Here is a 19,874-nt window from a genome sequence, read left to right as displayed (position 1 = left end):
TGATATCTCGGGCTAGGGGCTTCCGATTTTGATTTCGGGCATGCCCAAGTCCCAAATTACAATACAGACCCACCGGTACCGTCAAAATACGAATCCGGGTCCATTTACCAGAAATATTTTCCGAAGTCAACTCAAATGAAGTTTTTTAGCAAAATTTCTTATTTTTATCAATTTTCAACATAAAAGCTTTCCGGAAAGATGCATGGGCTGCGCACGCAAATCGAGGAAGGCTAAACATGATTTTAAGGCTTCGAATCACAGAATTAGGTTTCAAAAAGTAAGATGACCTATCGGGTCATCACACTGTATTCATGACTATAGTAGCGCGAATACAACGAGTACACTACCGTAACAACTGAATTGTAGCTATAAGAAGTATGTACATGTTAGTTATAGGAAGTTAATAGCCACTAAAGAATAGTGGTTTCTGAAAATTCCTCAAAAAAATACAAATGACATGAGGAAGAGATTTTGAATCGCTTGTCTGAAAATAAGGATGCAATGAATACCTTGGACTCCTTAATTTTTAAAGGCAAAATGGCCTCCGGCCACTTAAATTTGTACTCGTTTGTCAACCCGGTAGATAAACTTAGAACTTTCCCATTTAAACACCTCAACTTAACTAAATGACTTTACATAAACACCCACGACCATGACTGTTATTCAATCGATGTTGACATGGATTAAATATTTTCTATTGCCATGTCTTCCACATTATATTTTCTTGACACTTGTAAATTATGGGTCCACTTATTTCGATTTTTAATAATTATCTTTTGTCAGATTCTTTGTAATTGTGTGTACCCCTTCTCCTTCCTTTTAGAACTCACTGAAAACCTTCAACTGGAAATTTTTCTCCGGCAGTTGTAACTTTTTTCTCATTCCACTACCTCCCTCTTCTATATTTCGTCCTTTTCTTACCAACAAAGCAAGAACCACTAAAATGTAAAAATTTCAGATCTGAGCTTACCAAACGTTGCTTTGAATGGCAAATCAATATTGGTTTGATCTTATTTACCAATAATTTAATTTATTTGAACTTTGACTTGAAAATTTGATTGCAAGATTGCTGGCCAAATAATCTTTTTCTTCATAAAAAAATTTGTCTCTGCAATTCTCTATGATTTGCACAGGTAAGAGATGAGATTGAGGTAAAGAGGAAGAAAATGGCTAATATAGATCTTATTTACTTGTCCATCAACATCCTATTTTTCTTAGTGATTTTATTATCATCTCCACCTCCATCGACGGTCCACCCATTGCAGCTATTCCTTCCCCTCCTATGGCGATTTTTTTATTGTGGTGAAGAAATGATCTTTGATTTTGTTGGGTACTAAGTGGTAAAAGGCACTTGTGGTGAAAGATGATAAAAATGGTGGAGCAATAGCAAAAAGTGAAACTGGGAAATAAAGAAAAGAAAGGAGAGGGGAGGTCGTGGGTGAAAAGCGGGAGGGAGAAAGTAGGTTGGTTTTTTTTCTCTTTACCTTTTTCTTTTCTTTTGATTTATGATTTATTTATTTTAGTATTTTTTAATTAAAAAATATTTCCACGCTCCTTTTGAGTGTGAGCATCACGCACCTGTCACACCAGTCACCTTGTTGCCACATAAGCATGGTCAATGGTCAGATGTGTGTATTTATATACATTTTATAGAGTTGAAGTGTTTAAACGAGAAAGTTCTAAGTTTATCTACCGGGTTTGATAAATGGGTACAAGTTTAAGTGGTCCGGAGGCCATTTTGCCATTTTAAAAAGGGAGACAGTTGCATTGTCCACCAAAAGGAGGGGTGCGATAGATGTCTTTGACTCTTTTGATTTGTATATTCATGCTCATGATTCTCTCTAACTTTAGTGTTGTTTGCTTATATAGTTGTTAATAACATGACTACTCAATTGAATTTAATTGAAACTCTAACTTGTAGCAACTATATTAAGTGAAAATAGGATATTGAAATAATGTTAGAGCTAATGGACCTATATTTTGCATTGAATAAACATAAATCTGTTGAACCTACAACTACTAGTACTCCTGATGAAAAGGCCAAGTATGAGAAATTGATGAAGGATAACAAATTTAGCCTTATGATCATGAAGAGATCCATTTCTAAATGCATAAAAGGTGCAATCAAGGATAATAAAAATGTAAAAGATTTTTTTAGGCTATTTGATAGAAATTCCTAGAATCTGATAAAGCTGAAATAGGTAGCTTGATTGATTTCATGTACATTATACAGTATGACTTTGTATATAGTGTCCGCTATCATATTATGAAATTGGTTAACATTGCTACCAAGCTGAATAATTAGGTGTAACCATTACCGATGATTTTCTTATTTTTTCAATCCATAAGGTCCATTCCTAAGCAATTTGACCAGCTTAAGACAACCAATAATGCACAAAAGATAAGTAGAGTATTAATGAGCTTATCGTTATTTGTGTGGTAGAGAAAGGGAGGACCTGGAAGGATAAAGGTGAGGACGTAGTGAACCTTATTAGTTCGTCCAAATCAACTGATTATCCCTCGTATACAAGAAGGTAGACCTAAATTCCATAAAAGGAAACATGGCCAGTCTTATCATCCAGGTAATTATAATGGTCATGTTAATAAGCCTGGTGATATCCAAGGCCCGTCTTATAATTTTAGTGATCCTCGAGTTGTGATTAAAAAAGAAACCAAGTGGTGGAACTGCAAATAAGTATAGGTCTTAAGAAAAAGCTAACTGTGCTCTGTAAAAGAAACTAAGTAATTTTTTGATTTTTGTCTGCTTTGAAACTAGTCTTGTGGATGTTTCTGATGGTTGGATAGTGGTACAATTGTTCATGTAACCAATGACTTGCAGGACCTAGCAAGCAGATGGAGTCAAAAGAGGATGAAGTTAGTATTATGGTGGGCAATAGGCTAAAAGCGAAAGAAGAATTTATAGGACTGTTATTTTGTCTTTTCAAAATATTTTCTAGTATTTGTTTAGAAAAGTACTATCTGTATCGTCTATGAGACGGAAGTTAATTTCTGTTTCACTTTTCGGCAAGTCTGGTTATTTGTTTCAACTACATAATGGTTTTATTAAACTTTTTTATGATTCACATGCTGTTACTGGTGCTTTTAAGTGATGGTTTCTATCGCTGAAATGATTTTTTTTAATGTATGTCGAAATCATTTTTCACAAAAGCCTGCTATGAGTAAAACGTCTTATCTGTTATGATATAGTCATCTTAGTCATATTCTGAAGAAAAATTAAGCGAATGATAAAGAAAAATATTTTACTTGTTCTTGATGCAAAAGATTTTGAAGCTTGTGTGGATTGTGATAAAGAAAAAATGACTAAAGTTAAGGGAGAGAATTCCACTAAGATCTCGTTGTTCATACTAATATTAGTGGACCTTATGCACCTACTTTGGCCAATCATAAATATTTTATTACTTTATTGGTGACTTTTCAAGATATTGTTATATATACCTTTTAAAAGAGAAGTCTGAAGTACTTGATAAGCTTTAAATTTATAAGACTTATGTTAAAAAATAGCTTAGGATGTCCATTAAGATAGAGGTTTAGCGATGGTGGTCAGTAAAATAGAAAATATAATGAGTCTAATTAATGTATAAGACTTTTTGCTTTATTTTTGCAAAAATATAGGTTAATAGCACAATACAGCATACAAGGTGCTCTGAGCAAAAAGATTTGGCTGAAAGAGGAATTATACTCTCATGAAAATGGCGAGAAGTATGATACCAATAACTAGCCTGCCTGAGTCTCTTTTGAGGTGAAGTTCTAAAAATAGCTACCAATATTCTGAATTGAGCTCCTACAAATCTATCTTGAAACTAAAGGAATGCCAATAGCACGAAATCCATTATAATAGATGTTGGTGTATCTACGTAAGCAGAAATGCAGAATTCATTTTTAGCCTATTCGGCTTGTGTAATTTATATATTAACTTGGCTTTACACTAACAATACAAAATACTACTGTCACGACCCAGTTCCTCCCTCCGTGAACTGTCGTGACTGCACCTAGTCGTCTAACACATTGCAGAAATAAAAACAAAAGCATGAATATTAACTATTGGCAACAAAACTATTCATTAAGCACTAAGTGCCACTCGGCATATACAGTTATCACTTCAGAAAAAGTACCAAACAATACCCAAAACTCGGAAACTCGCAAGTCTACTAAGATGTTCTACTATTCTATACATCATCTCTACAAAAAGAAAGTGAAATGAACATAAGGGGATAGAGGGGGACTCCGAGGATCTGCGGGCGCAGCAGATGTACCTTGAAGTCTCCAACAGGCGAATGACTGCAACTAGTGATGAGGCTGGTACGATGAACCTGGATCTGCACACGAAAAACATGTGCATGAAAGGGCATGAGTACATCACAGCGATACCCAGTAAGTGTCAAGCCTAACCTCAGTTGAGTAGTGACGGGATCAGATCAGGGCCCTACTGGTTTATATATATAATAAGATAAAACAACGTGAAATATCGCAGTTGAGATAAATGCTAACACTCAACGAAATTGAAGTCACTGAAAAACAACAACTCAGTACACAGAGATAGCAACAGGGGATCTCCCGGGATACCGTCCCGTAGTCCCAAACGTAAATGTACAGAGGATCTCCCGAGATACCGTCCCGTAGTCCCAACATAAATGTGCAGGGACATCTCCCGCAATACCGTTCCGTAGTCCAAAAGTAAATATCTAGTATAGAAGGATCTCCCGGGATACTGTCCAGTAATCCCAAACATAAATATGCAGGGAGATCTCCCCGAATATCGTTGCGTAGTCCCAAAGTAAATACACAACTCATTCAACATAAACAACAGTTTCAACAAGGGAATCTACAGTTTGATTAAATTCGTATCAAAGAAGACAGGTAATTCTTACTCTAAACATGCTGCACAGAGTTCAGGTAGGCAATTAAGACAGTTAAGGCACGTAAGCATGCTTTCCTAAGCTAAACAGGATGGCTACATATACTAGTATTACTCAATTAAAAGAAAACATAGATATTTACTTAATGAAAATGGGATTTTCAACAAATAGCCCGTGTACGCACTCGTCACCTCACGTACACGCATTCATATATCAAACAGTACCAAATCCTAAGGGGAGTTCCCCCACACAAGGTTAGGCTAGCTACTTACCTCGAACCTAGCTCAAATCAATCCGAAATCACGCTCTTGCCACGAGTATCCAACTCCGAGTGGCCCAAATCTAATCAAATCAATTACATAGCGTAAATATAGTTGCAAGTAACTAATTTAGCTAATGAATTCAAAGCTAAGAAAAGAAAATAGAAAAATGCCCAAAAATCCTCCCCGGGCCCACGTCTCGGAATCGAGTAAAAGTCACAAATTATGAACACCCGTTCACTCACGAGTCTAACCATACCAAAATCACTCAAATTCGATACCAAAATCTCAATAAAAATCCCAAAATTCGGCCTAAGAACTTTTCTCAAATTTTTTCAATTTTTCACCCCAAATCCAAAATTAAACGATGAAATTAAGCTAAGATTAATGAGATTAAATCAGAAAGGGGTTAGGAGTCACTACCCACAAACTTCCTCGAAAATCTCCCCAAATTTCGCCTTCTACCGAGCTCTCAATCAAATTTTAGAGTTATAAACTCAAACCCTCAATTTCACTCTTTTCTGCCCAGCGATTTCCGCTTCTGCGCTCCTAGGACCGCATCTGGGGTCTCGCACCTGCGGAAGAATCATCGCAGGTGCGAAGTCCACTTAATTGGGCTGGGGCCGCATCTACGGGCACTAGGCCGCATCTACGAGCCCGCTTCTGCGGTCCCCCAGCCGCACCTGCGATCCCAGCTGACAAGGTCCATAACCGCATCTGCGGCTCCGCACCAGCGGTCCAAAATGCGCAGGTGCGAAAACAACAGGTGCTGCAACTTTAGCAAAAAGCATAAGTCCCAAGCCAATTTATTAAGCATCCGAAACTCACCCGAGACCCCGGGGACCTCAATCAAACATACCAACCAATCATAAAACATCATACAAACTTAGTCGAGCCCTCAAATTACATCAAATAACGCTAAAACCACGAACAGCCTCCAATCCAAACTTAATGAACTTGAAATTTTAAAATTCTACAACTGATACCGAAACCGACCAAACCACGCCCGATTGACCCCAAATTTTGCACACAAGTCATATTCAACACTAAGGACCTACTCCAACTTCTGGAATCGGATTCCAACCCCGATATCTAAAATTCCACTATCGGCCTGAAACTCCAAAAATTCAACTTGTGCCATTTCAAGCCTAAATGTGCTACAAACCTCAAAAACACAAGCCGGACACGCCCCTAAGCCCAAAATCACCCAATGGAGCTAACGGAATCGACTGAATTCCATTCCGGAGCCGTCTTCACACTATTCCGAATACGGTCCAAATTCTAAGACTTAAGCTCTCATTTACGGACTAAGTGTCCCAAAACACTCCGAAACTCAAAATGAACCATTCCGACAAATTACAATAGCAGAAAAAGACACGGGGGAAACAATTAACAGGGGATCAAGCGTTAATTCTCAAAACGACCGGCCGTGTCGTTACAACTACCATAGCTAGCTAGCCTCTCATGATATAACATAATGTAAATTGCGACTTTCAAATGAATAATTCCATCACCTAATCTGCTTTAAACTTAAAGTTAGGCAAGAGTTCTTTGGTTGCATATGGTCAAGGGTTGAGTCGGAAAATTTTGTTAAAGGTGTTCAACATTTAATATATATATACAAGAAATAATATAAATGCACAATATATGATAAGAATTAGAATCAACCTATATAACATCTGTTCCCATGTAGTCGGCAGATTTTTCGGCAAAGGACGTTCAAGCTTCACTAAAGATAGCTCTGCCATGCTAATGGTGTCCTTTGACTATAGCAAAAAGAAACTCAGTGGATCATTTATGGATTTGTGCGACATTTTAGCAGAGACGGATTATATTTAGGATTTAAACTTTTATGGATTCAATATTTAATGTTCTTATCATCTTATCATTAAACTCATTATACTTGTAAAGTTATGGGTCATATCTACTATATTTTGTAATTTGATTAATTGTTACACATAAAATTATATTCCATCTCAAAAGTTATGATTTCAATTGAACCAGTCTGTTGAATACTACCTCCGCCCCTACATTTTGGTCAGCAGTCAATTTTTCCACATGGGAAAAAGATTCACTGAAAACATTTCTCGATTGTGTGCTAAGCTTTGTCATCTATTCAACAGGAAAAAGGAACTCAATGAAATATTCTTATCGCCTTTATTGGGTTACTTCAACATCAAATGAGAAAAAGAAGTCAAGATAAGGGGCAGAATAACCTGTAAAGCATATATAGCTGATCAAAAGAAAAATAAAGTGCAAAAAGAAAAAAAAAAGATCTATATATCCATAAAGCATCTAACTTTACTTGTGATAACAGAAGCAAATTGTTAGAACTTTCATGGACAACATGGATAAGATCATAAGAAATTCTTAACAAGTTAAAATTCAAAGTCATTATAAGAAAATTCATATGACTTAGTTTAAGTTATAAGTACATACTTTCATTGTAAAGAAAATTATATTATTAGATCACCCAACGAATATCTATTGGCGATGAGATTTGTAATCTTAAAAATAAGGCAATTAATTGAGACAATAGGTAAAGATGATTTAATGGTGTAAAAGTCCCTTACAATGACAATGCAAACGGCGCAGATTTAATGATTTATTAGTGGTGCATGTGAACCCATGGTCATTCCGCCAAACTAAATATTTTATGTGCATATTTCCTAAAACTGATCTAATATAACTTGTTGGCACCCATACTCCAATACGATTGCATAGTACACTTGATTGAGTGCTGAATTATTTACTTAAAGGATCAATTCCCACTTAAGCTTTTTTTCCTTCTTTTTTATTAGTGGTACATCCATATTCTAAAATTCCTAGATCCGACTTGGTACATATAACTTATTTACCAAAAAAGTTACTACCTATTTACCAACAACATTAGAATAAACTGTCGCAGTAGAACGTAAAAAACATATCTAAATTAATTCTGTCATAATATAATTAACACCAAATTAGATATATCGTACAATATATTTACAGAAGAAACAAAAATGACAACTACAATGACACAAAGAATGATGCTTCTCCAGTTTCTAGAGTTGTCTGGATTCTCCATCAAACAATTAATTCATTATTGGGGAAGATTCTGGAAGGAACAGCAAAACGAGCGGAAAATGATCTAGAAAGTTCCTGAGCGTCAGCCAAAACGAATGAGCCCTGATCGAAATTCTGTGAATAAGAATGGGAATCATAAGTAAACCGCATTGATTTGGACTTGGAGCGTTCAAAAATTTTCTTCTTCTCTTTTTTCATCTTTCTCCATAGCAATCTCCAGATTGCCGGTGCTTTGTTCGATCTGTTAACGGCCGGCAATTTATACGATACGAAACGTTTGTACTCTCTACCGGAGTAGCTCCGCCGACAGCAGATGCTAATTCCATTGTCTAAATCATCCATTAGAGTACTCAGTGGAGAAACAGTGTGTTAGTTTGTGATCTGAAAGTTGAATTGAGACTCTGAGTTTTTGTGGTTGTTGAGATTTTAGAGTGTGGAAATGCATGGGGGAACATAGGAGCGGACAAAACTTATATAGGCGAAAAAGATGTATGTCTACAGCGTAATGTATTTCCTTTTGAGTTTAAGTTGTATGCGTGATGGTATATTACAAATATGTATACATTTATCCTATTTAAAAAGTAACTATAAATTACTCTATTTAATAAGCACTGTTTGAGAATCAGATAAAAAATGACAACTACCTCGCTATAATAACTTATTCCCTTTGTTCATTTTAATTAATTTTTTGGTTCTATTTTTATGGTCTAGAATATTTGATTTTTTCTGATATTAAAAAGGAATTAATTTCTTTTTTTATTTTTCTTGGAGTAAAAAGCCTAGGAGTATATGTTATATTTTCAATGAACAAATTAAGGTTAATATGATCAATTTTAGTGAATTTCTTAATATGTCTGAAAATAGCTAAAAAAATCAATTAAAATGGATCGGAGGAGGTAGACTTTGTACATAACGATAGTTCAAAATTATTGCAATATCATTTCATGTATATGGTAATTAAAATTTTATGATAAACATTAATCGGTGATAAACGTGATGGGTCACTCGTAAAGTTAAGATGCATACGTAAATGAGTTTTTGGGGCAAATTAAGGTACAAATTACTAGTATGTATTTTTCCTCTAAAAATCAAAAACCTTGTCAATTTACAAACTTGATAATACAGATAATGATCCAACATGTGTAGGGGCACGTGACATTTGCAGTCGAGAGATATACTAATCATAAAGTTTGTAGTGACTCATTTGTCATGCAGAGTGATGCAATTAAACTTAAGACGGTTGACTCGGAAACTAATGGATTGGCCTAGGGTAGAAAAAGAATGGCTATGATTTTAGCCAACTCAGATCACCAACATTGCCATACCGCTACTTGTGCAAGGATTTGAGCTGACAATAATCAAGCTAGGTTGGTGGAGGCGGAAGTGCGTGGTCTTTGAAGATAAGTTTTTTCTTTTCCTTCTTCCAACCTTTTGCAAAGAAGATCGGGGCAAGTGCACTGATAATAGGTGAATTGAACTATAATTAAGCCCTAAAGAATCACTTTCTTGTATAGTTTTTATGGTAAAAGTGATAACAAAATGCTCTGATTAGTGCTTTTCATGCTTTGCAGGTTACATACAATAAAAGAAGGCTATGGAGTACTTTTGAGATCAATTATGGAGGAAAAGAGGCCAATCGCACAACATCCGCCAAGTGCACCATGCGAAACGCACAAAACCAGAACTGGAGATGGACTGCCGCGGTCCCGGCATAACCGCGGTCGGACCGCGGCAGGAAGGTGTTGCGGATTCTGAGAGGTCATTTGGTCGCGGTCCTGGCGTAACCGCGGTGGGACCGCGGCAGGACGCGTAAATTTCAGGGACTAAAGTGCAAAACACGGGATTTTAAGCCCTAAACCCTATATTAAACGGGCGAGGCCGGCCAAGAGCGGGGGAGAATGATTTTTGGAAGTGAAAAACATCATAAGGAAGGGCAAGAGGCAAGGAGGATCATTGGGCATCAATCTTTAATCTTCTTCTTTGTTCTTTTACCTTTGAATATGAATTCTTTTGTGATTTTTGTTATTTTCATGAGTAGCTAACTTTTCTAATCTAAGGTTTTGGTGAAACCCGTTGGGGATGAATTGGTTGTTATAAGTAATATAGATTTGAATTAGTTTAATCTCTATTTGTTCAACTATGTTTTGATTGTGGTTAATTGAAAGGATCCTCAATTAGCCGTTCCTATTTATTATGTATCTGCTTGAGAGAGAGTGCATATTTAGGTAGTTGTTTGAACAACATCACTCCCGGAGTATAGGCGAGAGTCATAACCGAGGGTTTAAAGGTTGGATTAGAGATAACGATACCTCGGGTGCGATCTAAGTGAACTGTAATGCGAGTCTAGCTAGCGTAGCTTGAGAGAGTGCGTCTAGTAAATTATCATAATTGCTTGAGAGAGATTTATGATAGCTGGAGAGTTCATGATTGATAGAGGCAACTAAGTCAACGCTATAAGAAACATACAACCAAGGAAATCAACAACGGCGGAAACCATTACCTTAGACCTTTATTCTAATTGTTTACAATTCAAGCATAGTTAGTTTTCAGTTGTTTATTTATTTTCAATCTTGTCTTCTTGGTGATATTAAATAGATACAGCTAAGCCTTAGTTCTCTGTGGGATTCGACTCCGGACTTTTAGACCGGATTATATTTGCAACGACCGCTTATCCTTTTTAGGACTAAAGTTGGGCGTGATCAAATTTTGGCGCCGTTGCCGGGGAACTAACGGTGTAGTTGTAGCTGTATATATTGCTAGGTTACGAGTTTGAACTTTTATTTTGTTTTCTTTTGTTTTGTTTTTTTTTTTTGTATTTTTTTTATATAACTATCGATTCGAGAACATGGCATCTTGGAATTATGGGAATTTAGGTGTAGATAATTCTACTATTGATCTCCATACATATTGTGAAGGAAACCACCCATGGCAAAATTTTCAAAACGTTCCTAAGAGCGAGTTATGTGCACCAACTCAATCTTATTTGTGGAATGTGTGTGATGTGTGTGGTGGTAAAAATGGTCACCTTCATGGTTGTGCTTATATTTCTTATTTTCCCCCAACCCCTTACTATGATGGTTCTACCTTTTCTTGTGAAGTTAATAGGAACAAAGAACCTGGGAATGCGGACCTGAAGGAGATCAAGGATATGCTAAAGTGCCTTCTGGAACAAAACAATGAGAAACAATTGCACATAGAAAGGCAAGAGGCAACTATTCGCAAGTTGGAGGCTCAATTGAGTCAAGTGGTTGGAGCTTTTAATGCTCAACAAGCCAATATTGAGGATAGTAGCCAAGAAGAGCATGAATTTGAGGTGTTAATTGGGGAGGTCAGAGTAGAACATCAACAACCTAGCCAACTAAAATTTGAGGATGTCAATGTTGAAGAAGTAATACTAGAGTCAACCAAGGACGTTGAAGATACAAATTTAGTTGACTCTAGTGTGATTGGTGTTGAGGAGGTTAAAAATCTTGAAGTTCATGTATTTGATCGCGTTGGGCCTCATTCCAAGTACTTCTCTACATTATGTTCAGACGGTGAAATGAAAATTCACCCTTATGAGCATAAAAAAGAGTCCAAGGAAGAGGTAGATGAGCCTTATATTTTGGATTTCTCAAGGCCGTATAGGCAAGGTGACACTCCTCGGTCGAGAGCCAACAAGTGCATAAGATTTTATCTAATTTTTGGCTCGCAAGAATTTGTACCGCCCCAAGAGCATAATCATAAGCTTGAAGCAAAACTTGGGGTTCAATTCATAAGCTCGAGGTGGAGGCAAAAAGTGATTCGCGTCGTGCCGCGACGTTAAATCAAGCGCTTGTTGGGAGGCAACCCAGCTTTATTGCTTTCTTTTATTTATTTTTTTTATTTTTTTTAATTGTATTATTTTTGTAGTGTCAATTTTTTATTTTTTTAGGAGAATGAAAAGCAAAGGTATTGGAAGGATGCAACAGCAAACCAAATGGCTGGAACTAAGTGTGAGGTACCCGCACGAAGGACCAAGCTTGGGAGAAGTCTGAGTACCCCATGAGTTGTTAGTGCTTCGGCCTTTGGCCTACCAGGGAGTCTCTTTTACCCTCTTATTAGTTATGGTGTGCATTGGGGACAATGCACAATTTTAAGTGTGGGGTGATGAGATTGTCTGGGTGACTTTTCATGCTACTTTAGCTGTATTAGTTTAATTAAATAGTTTTTTTAAAAGATTGGACTTTTCCGACGATGGATCTATTAGACAATTTTATTGAGGGATTTAAGTCTTAAAGAAAAAAAAAGATTTTTTTTGTAGGTAGTGTAATAATTCCCCCTTGGTTTTTCTTTGTGCCACGGTTCTTTTCCAAGGGTTTTATTTGAACCGGGTGTAGTTAGTTTTTTTTAGGAGTAGGAGCCATTGTGTTGTGTTTTGAATTGAAGCAATATCTCTTGACTTTGTTATGCCTTGAGAATAGTGAGTACTCTGGTTGTGACGCTTAGGCTCTGTTTTTGACTCTTGTATAAGTACCTTAAATTGTATAATTTTAAATTTGCTTAACTGCTTTGACTAGAGTGTCTTGATGAATCCAATCCTGAGTGAGTTATGTGCCATGTGTGTGTGAGGTTTGGTGTTATTCTGTGCATTGCATTTGATGCCTAGAACTTGCCCCGTGTGTTTGCTAAGCGAAATAGTAGTGTTGTTCATTCTTGGAAGTGATATAGGCGTTTTCTTGTTGAGCCAGATATGTATATTTTACCAACCTGATTGTTATGTATCGTAGTTAACCTCTTTGAGCCTATAATCCTTTTTCTTTGGCAACCACATTACAAGCCTTACCCATTTGTTTGAATTAACCATCTATTTGAACCTTTTCACCTCTCATGAGTACTTGAATTGTTATGAACTTTGTAAAAGTTAAAGTGTGGGATGGTTGGTTTGGCTTTTGAGTGGAACTAATTGAATAAGGAGAAAGGTGCACTGTTTTGAAAAAGGAAGAGCCACTTGAATTGAAAAAAAATATAGTTGGATTGTTGTGAAAAAAAAATTCCTTGATAAGTGGTGGCTCTTGACGTAAGTGTGCTTAAAGAAGAATGGGGTAATTTACATTGATGTGAAGGTGGAATTTTGGTTTGACATAAGTATAGGGTTTAAATGCTAAAATGTATGTATTAAAGTACTTAGGGAGGTGTAGTCACTCTTATATCTAAATATATCATACCCGTCCCGTAGCCTACATTACAACCAAATAAAGTCCTAATTGATCCTAGATTGAATGAGCTCGATTAGTGGAGTAGTACACTATGGGCAAGCTTATCGTGCATCTTTTGTGGCATATGAATGTTATTTCTGAGAGTGAGTGAATTCTTTCTATCTTGAGTTCCTAAGTGTTTTTAAATTTTATTGCGTGGAACTACTCTCTTTTGTTGTGTGAGGGTACTTGATTCATGAAGGAAAGGTAATGTCAGTGACCTCTATGTTAGAGTAAGTAGGTGAGTTGTGAATAATGCGTGGTACTTGTGAGTCAAATCTTGAGGTGAAGATGTTACACTTTTGTGCTTAGTCTATTTTAAATACTCTTGGTGTGATGAGTTAGGAGAATTGTTTAAAAAGGTCGTGTCTATAAAAAAAATAAAAAAAAAAGTGTAGCTTGATTGCTCGAGGACGAGCAATGGTTTAAGTGTGGGGTGTTGATAATAGGTGAATTGAACTATAATTAAGCCCTAAAGAACCACTTTCTTGTATAGTTTTTATGGTAAAAGTGATAACAAAATGCTCTGATTAGTGTTTTTCATGCTTTGCAGGTTACATACAATAAAAGAAGGCTATGGAGTACTTTTGGGATCAATTATGGAGGAAAAGAGGCCAATCACACAATATCCGCCAAGTGCACCATGCGAAATGCACAAAACCAGAACTGGAGATGGACTGCCGCGGTCCCGGCATAACCGCGGTCGGACCGCGGCAGGAAGGTGTTGCGGATTCTGAGAGGTGATTTGGCCGCGGTCCTGGCGTAACCGCGGTGGGACCGCGGCAGGACGCGTAAATTTCAGGGATTAAAGTGCAAAACACGGGATTTTAAGCCCTAACCCTATATTAAACGGGCGAGGCCGGCCAAGAGCGGGGGAGAATGATTTTTGGAAGTGAAAAACATCAGAAGGAAGGGCAAGAGGCAAGGAGGATCATTGAGCATCAATCTTTAATCTTCTTCTTTGTTCTTTTACCTTTGAATATGAATTCTTTTGTGATTTTTGTTATTTTCATGAGTAGCTAACTTTTCTAATCTAAGGTTTTGGTGAAACCCGTTGGGGTTGAATTGGTTGTTATAAGTAATATAGATTTGAATTAGTTTAATCTCTATTTGTTCAACTATGTTTTGATTGTGGTTAATTGAAAGGATCCTCAATTAGCCGTTCCTCTTTATTATGTATCTGCTTGAGAGAGAGTGCATATTTAGGTAGTTGTTTGAACAACATCATTCCCGGAGTATAGGCGAGAGTCATAACCGAGGGTTTAGAGGTTGGATTAAAGATAACGATACCTCGGGTGCGATCTAAGTGAACTGTAATGCGAATCTAGCTAGCGTAGCTTGAGAGAGTGCGTCTAGTAAATTATCTTAATTGCTTGAGAGAGATTTATGATAGCTGGAGAGTTCATGATTGATAGAGGCAACTAAGTCAACGCTATAAGAAACATACAACCAAGGAAATCAACAACGGGGGAAACCATTACCTTAGACCTTTATTCTAATTGTTTACAATTCAAGCATAGTTAGTTTTCAGATGGTTTATTTATTTTCAATCTTGTCTTCTTGGTTATATTAAATAGATACAGCTAAGCCTTAGTTCTCTGTGGGATTCGACTCCGGACTTTTAGACCGGATTATATTTGCAGCGACCGCTTATCCTTTTTAGGACTAGAGTTGGGCGTGATCATGCACGTATAACCACTCTCAGAGAAATTATTTAAGAATTAGCTAATATTTATTTTATCCTGAAAATTTAAATTAAAAATTTCAACTTTAGGACAACTCAGGATATTTTTGTTCTGAAAAATTAAACTGAAAAACTGAAATTCAGGACGAATTGACGAATTACTAAATAGCAGTCTTTTAGAGTGGCTACCTGGTGTCATTTCTACGAAAAGATCACGGGGTATTTGCATCTATACCCGCTTTTTGGGTCACGTTTTAACTTGTGCCTGCTTTGCAAAAAAAAAATGCAAGCGTACCCACTTTTTCGCGTAACTTCAGTATACGGGGCTGAAGTATCAAAGGCAATCACGCAAAACTTCAGCATTCTAGTAGACGGGCCTGAAGTAGCAAGTGCGCTGAAGTTTTTATTTGTAATTGTTGAACTTAAGCATAGTAGCTGAAGTTTTTGTTTGTAATTGCTGTACTTAAGCATAGTAGCTGAAGTTTTGTTCTCTATTTGCTGAAGTTTTTATTTGTAATTGCTGAACTTAAGCATAGTAGCTGGAGTTTTGTTCTCTATTTGCTGAAGTTTTTGTTTGTAATTGCACTAAATAAGCTGAAGTTTTTTTTTGTCCTAGATTCATTAGTTTTGTCAATAAGCTTTTTCAAAAACTTCAGCAGAAGTTACTGAAGTTATTTAGTTCATTTATAAAAACTTCAACGCTAAATAAGCCGAAGTTTTTTTTGTCCTGGATAAGCTTTTTCAAAAATTTCAGCAGAAGATGCTGAAGTTATTTAGTTCATTTGTAAAAACTTCAGCACTAAATAAGCTGAAGTTTTTTTGTCCTGGATTCATTAGTTTTGTTATAATCAGACTACTATAAAATAATCAAATTGCCAACAATATCTAAATCATAAAATTTTGGAAACAAATAAACGTGAAAAGAACAGAATTATCATGAAAAGAATCAATAAGTGTGACCTTAAACTTCCCTTACGTGGAAATATTCACAAATTATTGTCTACTAACTTACGTAATTATTTATAATTTATTTTTAAATAATCTGATAAACATACTTATGGCAATCATCCCATGAACTGAAGTTTCATAGCAGCACCAACAGCAGCAGAAGAAAGAAGAAGAAGAAGAAGAAGAAGAAGAAGAAGAAGAAGAAGAAGAAGAAGAAGAAGAAGAAGAAAACGAAGGAGGAGAAGGAGGAGGAGAAAGGGGCTGAAGTTGTTTAAAAAAGAGAAATTTTCATAAAGTACTATCTTTTAGTAGTAATTAGCTATCTATAGATACCATTTGCTATATTACGGATTGTAGATACCTTTTCTGTTGTTATAAGATGTATTTAAGCTACTGTATTCATGAATACAGTAGCAAAAATAGGCGTGAATCAGGGAAGTCCAGCTAATTGGTTGTTGTATTCGAGTGTATTCGACTGTATTCATAGCGTGAAATATGGGATTACAGCTGGACAGATTATTGTATTCGACTGTATTCGACTATATTCACGGCGTGAAACAGGGGATTACACTGTTTTTAAACGAAAAGTGAATCAATTAACATAATAGACTCCTAATATAACTCAACAAACTCAATTATAACATACAAAATTTGTATTTCCAGTTATAAAAAAGATTCTCAACCGAAAAATACCCCAAAAATATAGCAATCTTCAGAGAAATTATATAATACATCTGAATACATAAATTATATTAACTAAAAAAACATATGAATACATTCATGGCATATAGCGAGACAGTGAATACAATGAAATACATAGAATACAGCGGGATACACTGAAATACAATGGAAAAAAGACAGCGAATATAATGAAATACAGCGAGATACATTGAATTACAATGATAAAAAGACAATGAATACAATGAAATACATGAAAATACAACATGATACATTGAAAAAACATTGAAATATATTAACAGAAAATCAAGGATTGTCCAATTGCATGAAGTAGCTACTAAAGATCATGCCAGAATTCACACTGTTTCTAAATCGTAAGTAATAGTTCTTGTATCTTTCTCTTGGAATCTCTATAGAAAATTACATCTTTGTCCAATTGCAGAAAGAAAGAGGGGACAGTCAACTAAGCATATGCCTAGGAGGACTTTGAGCAGAGATGCGCGCAAGAACGGAATGACTTCAAGTTTTCCATCAAAAATTCCTCAAATTGTAGCAAAGGTTTCAGGAAAATTGCATCTTTACCATTGCAGAACGAATGTTAACACATTAGTAAAATAACTAAAATCCAATACAAATTAACCAAACTCCGTCGTCTTTGTTCAAGAACAAACCCTAATTTTCGGTGAATCTGCCGTCGAGCAAAAACCCTGAATCTCACTGTTCCCACGCCGCCGTCGATCAGAGGCTTCATCTCCTTTGGATTCAATTTCGGTTGCAGAAATTACTAAACACTGCTTGGGGACCCGTGACCATCTTGTGACTAATGGTAGGTGATGTGGGTGAGAGGAATTTTAAGATTGAGTATCGTGTGGGGGAAGAGAATGACATGTATCAAAGTAGAGAAAAAAAGAAAATAGTGTAACTCAATAGCGTATTTAGTGACTTAGGGGTAGGAGGTAACCAAAATTAGATATTTTGCTTTAAACAAAGGTATCTATAGAATATAATTTTTTTAAAATGGTATTTATTTAAAATAAATAAGGTATTAACCTTTGCTATATGCGGTAAAAATTCCTTTAAAAATGGGTATAAGTTAAATAGGGGCGACCAAATAAGACACCCCATATAATTTTTACGAAGATCACGATGACAAAAACTTGAAGGCCTGACGTATTTAATTGAGCTGGTTGAATATAGGTCCTAAACAGATTAAATGGGCTTTCTTCTACTGTTGATGTTGACTGGCCTTTTGTACGCGGGGTCCAGCAATAATACTAATAGCACATTGGCAGAAATTGAACCAATAATATCCCCAACGGATAGCTGAGTGATAAGGTTAGAGTTTGAGGTCTATGTCGGAATCATGCGTTAATTGGTTATAGCGTGAAAAGATAGTAACGTAGTTCAAGTGATGGATGTATAAATGTCTAATCTATATCTATACTATATTAAAAGTACAAAGACCTTAACGAAATATCGGTCGCCATTTTTATCCCTTAAAAATAAATTTTATGTTAGGCGAAATCGTCATTTTAAGTTTTCTCCCTAATATTTAGGAGTTTTAAATAAACTAAATTAATAAATTAAATTTTTCCTTATTTGAAGTATGTACACAAAGTCATAACACTAAATATCTTGCATAAATTTTTCCTTAATTAATGATGTAACATAACAAATCTATTACTAACAAAAAAGCAACGTTGGAAAAGTTTAAGTGAATTTTTTTTTGACATAACCACTAAGAACTCCTTTTAGGTTACTTTGGTCTTCGTTAAAGAAATATAATAATTAATTTTAGCAACATAACTAACTCAAAACCTAGAAACTAATATTGCAGAGAATGCAATCTCAACTGTTCGAGGTACATATCAATCGTGCAGGTTTATTTTTCAATAATTAAAAAAGATTATTATTTCAATCATCTTATCCATGAAATAATATGAATAGATAAAGATGAGAATGAAGCTAGGCAGAAAAACTTAGACCGAATAATCATTCTATGATGAAAATAGAATAACTGCCAAGCAAACAGAGTTACAAATGGATACTCCAAAAAAAAAAAGGTAAACGAAAAATATAACCACTAAATAAAAAATAAAACACTGAAGTTTTTCCCCAAAAATACTCTTAAAATTTTAAAAGCTATGTATTTTTGTTGAAACTAAAAAGGAAGCATAATCAATAATATTTAATTTCAAGAGTTTAAATTATTTCAGAACTCAAATATAATATTTTATTTATCAAGATAGGATACACACGCAATGCGTGAATGTTGATTTCAAATATTATACAAAAATATAATAAAGAGAAAATATTATTCGAGTAGGGAAGGAGTTAAAAATTATTATAGTTTTTTTATATATTGTAAGAGTACTAAACCTAAATTTAAAAAAAAATTTTTTTTTGATATTGAGCCCTCAGTTTCAGTTTATATAAAATCTTTTAGTTTTTCCAGATTCAAACTATATAAACTTTGACCAAAATTTTTAATACTTTTTTATCATATTGACATGAAAAGATTGCAACTTCATAGTATTTCTCGTACAGTTTTTGAATATCTAAGTTTTAAGTTTAAATAACGAATTAATATGATTCAATTTAGCTTTAAAGATTAGTCAAATAAACTCTTGAAAAACAAAAGATTCACATAAACCAGAAAGGAGGGAGTAATTAGCCAAATAATTAATTTATTTCTTTTTTTTAAAAAATCATCATATAAATAAAATTATATTTGAATCGATAAAAATCCTAAGGTACATAAATTTATTTTCACAAGAAGAGCATTGACGATTAAATAAATAAAAAATAGAGCAAAATTGATCATGTTATAGTTTACCTTGTTGTTTATTTTTCGTATTAGGTAACAAAATAATAAGTATGTTCATAAGATATTCACATATATCTTAAGAAATTATAATAACGCATATGTAAAACAAATTTCTTTATTTATTGAACTAGCTAAATTGGATCAATATTTATAATTTTAGGAGCTTATATTTTTTTCGTTAATTTTTATTCAATAACTCAAAAAAATTATTTAATATAGTTATCTATTTAAAAAAAATATATACATACTCATGATATAGGTACACGCGCAAAGCGCGTACCCTAAGACTAGTATTAAATATTATGTGTGTGGATAAGT

The 19,874-nt window shown here is 35.0% G+C and overlaps 2 long non-coding RNA genes across 2 annotated transcripts; both read left to right on the top strand.

Moving 5' to 3' along the window:
• LOC109228831 lies at positions 795-3,083 on the top strand. Its single transcript, XR_002068432.1, has 2 exons — positions 795-1,463; positions 2,840-3,083. It is a non-coding gene; the product is annotated as an uncharacterized LOC109228831 (long non-coding RNA).
• LOC109230425 lies at positions 7,939-10,040 on the top strand. Its single transcript, XR_002068632.1, has 3 exons — positions 7,939-8,692; positions 9,400-9,670; positions 9,775-10,040. It is a non-coding gene; the product is annotated as an uncharacterized LOC109230425 (long non-coding RNA).

This window comes from Nicotiana attenuata, chromosome 7 (assembly GCF_001879085.1).
Source record: "Nicotiana attenuata strain UT chromosome 7, NIATTr2, whole genome shotgun sequence".
Taxonomy (NCBI): domain Eukaryota; kingdom Viridiplantae; phylum Streptophyta; class Magnoliopsida; order Solanales; family Solanaceae; genus Nicotiana; species Nicotiana attenuata.
The sequence above is the reverse complement of the archived record's forward strand: the minus strand, read 5'-3'. Positions and strand labels throughout refer to the sequence as shown.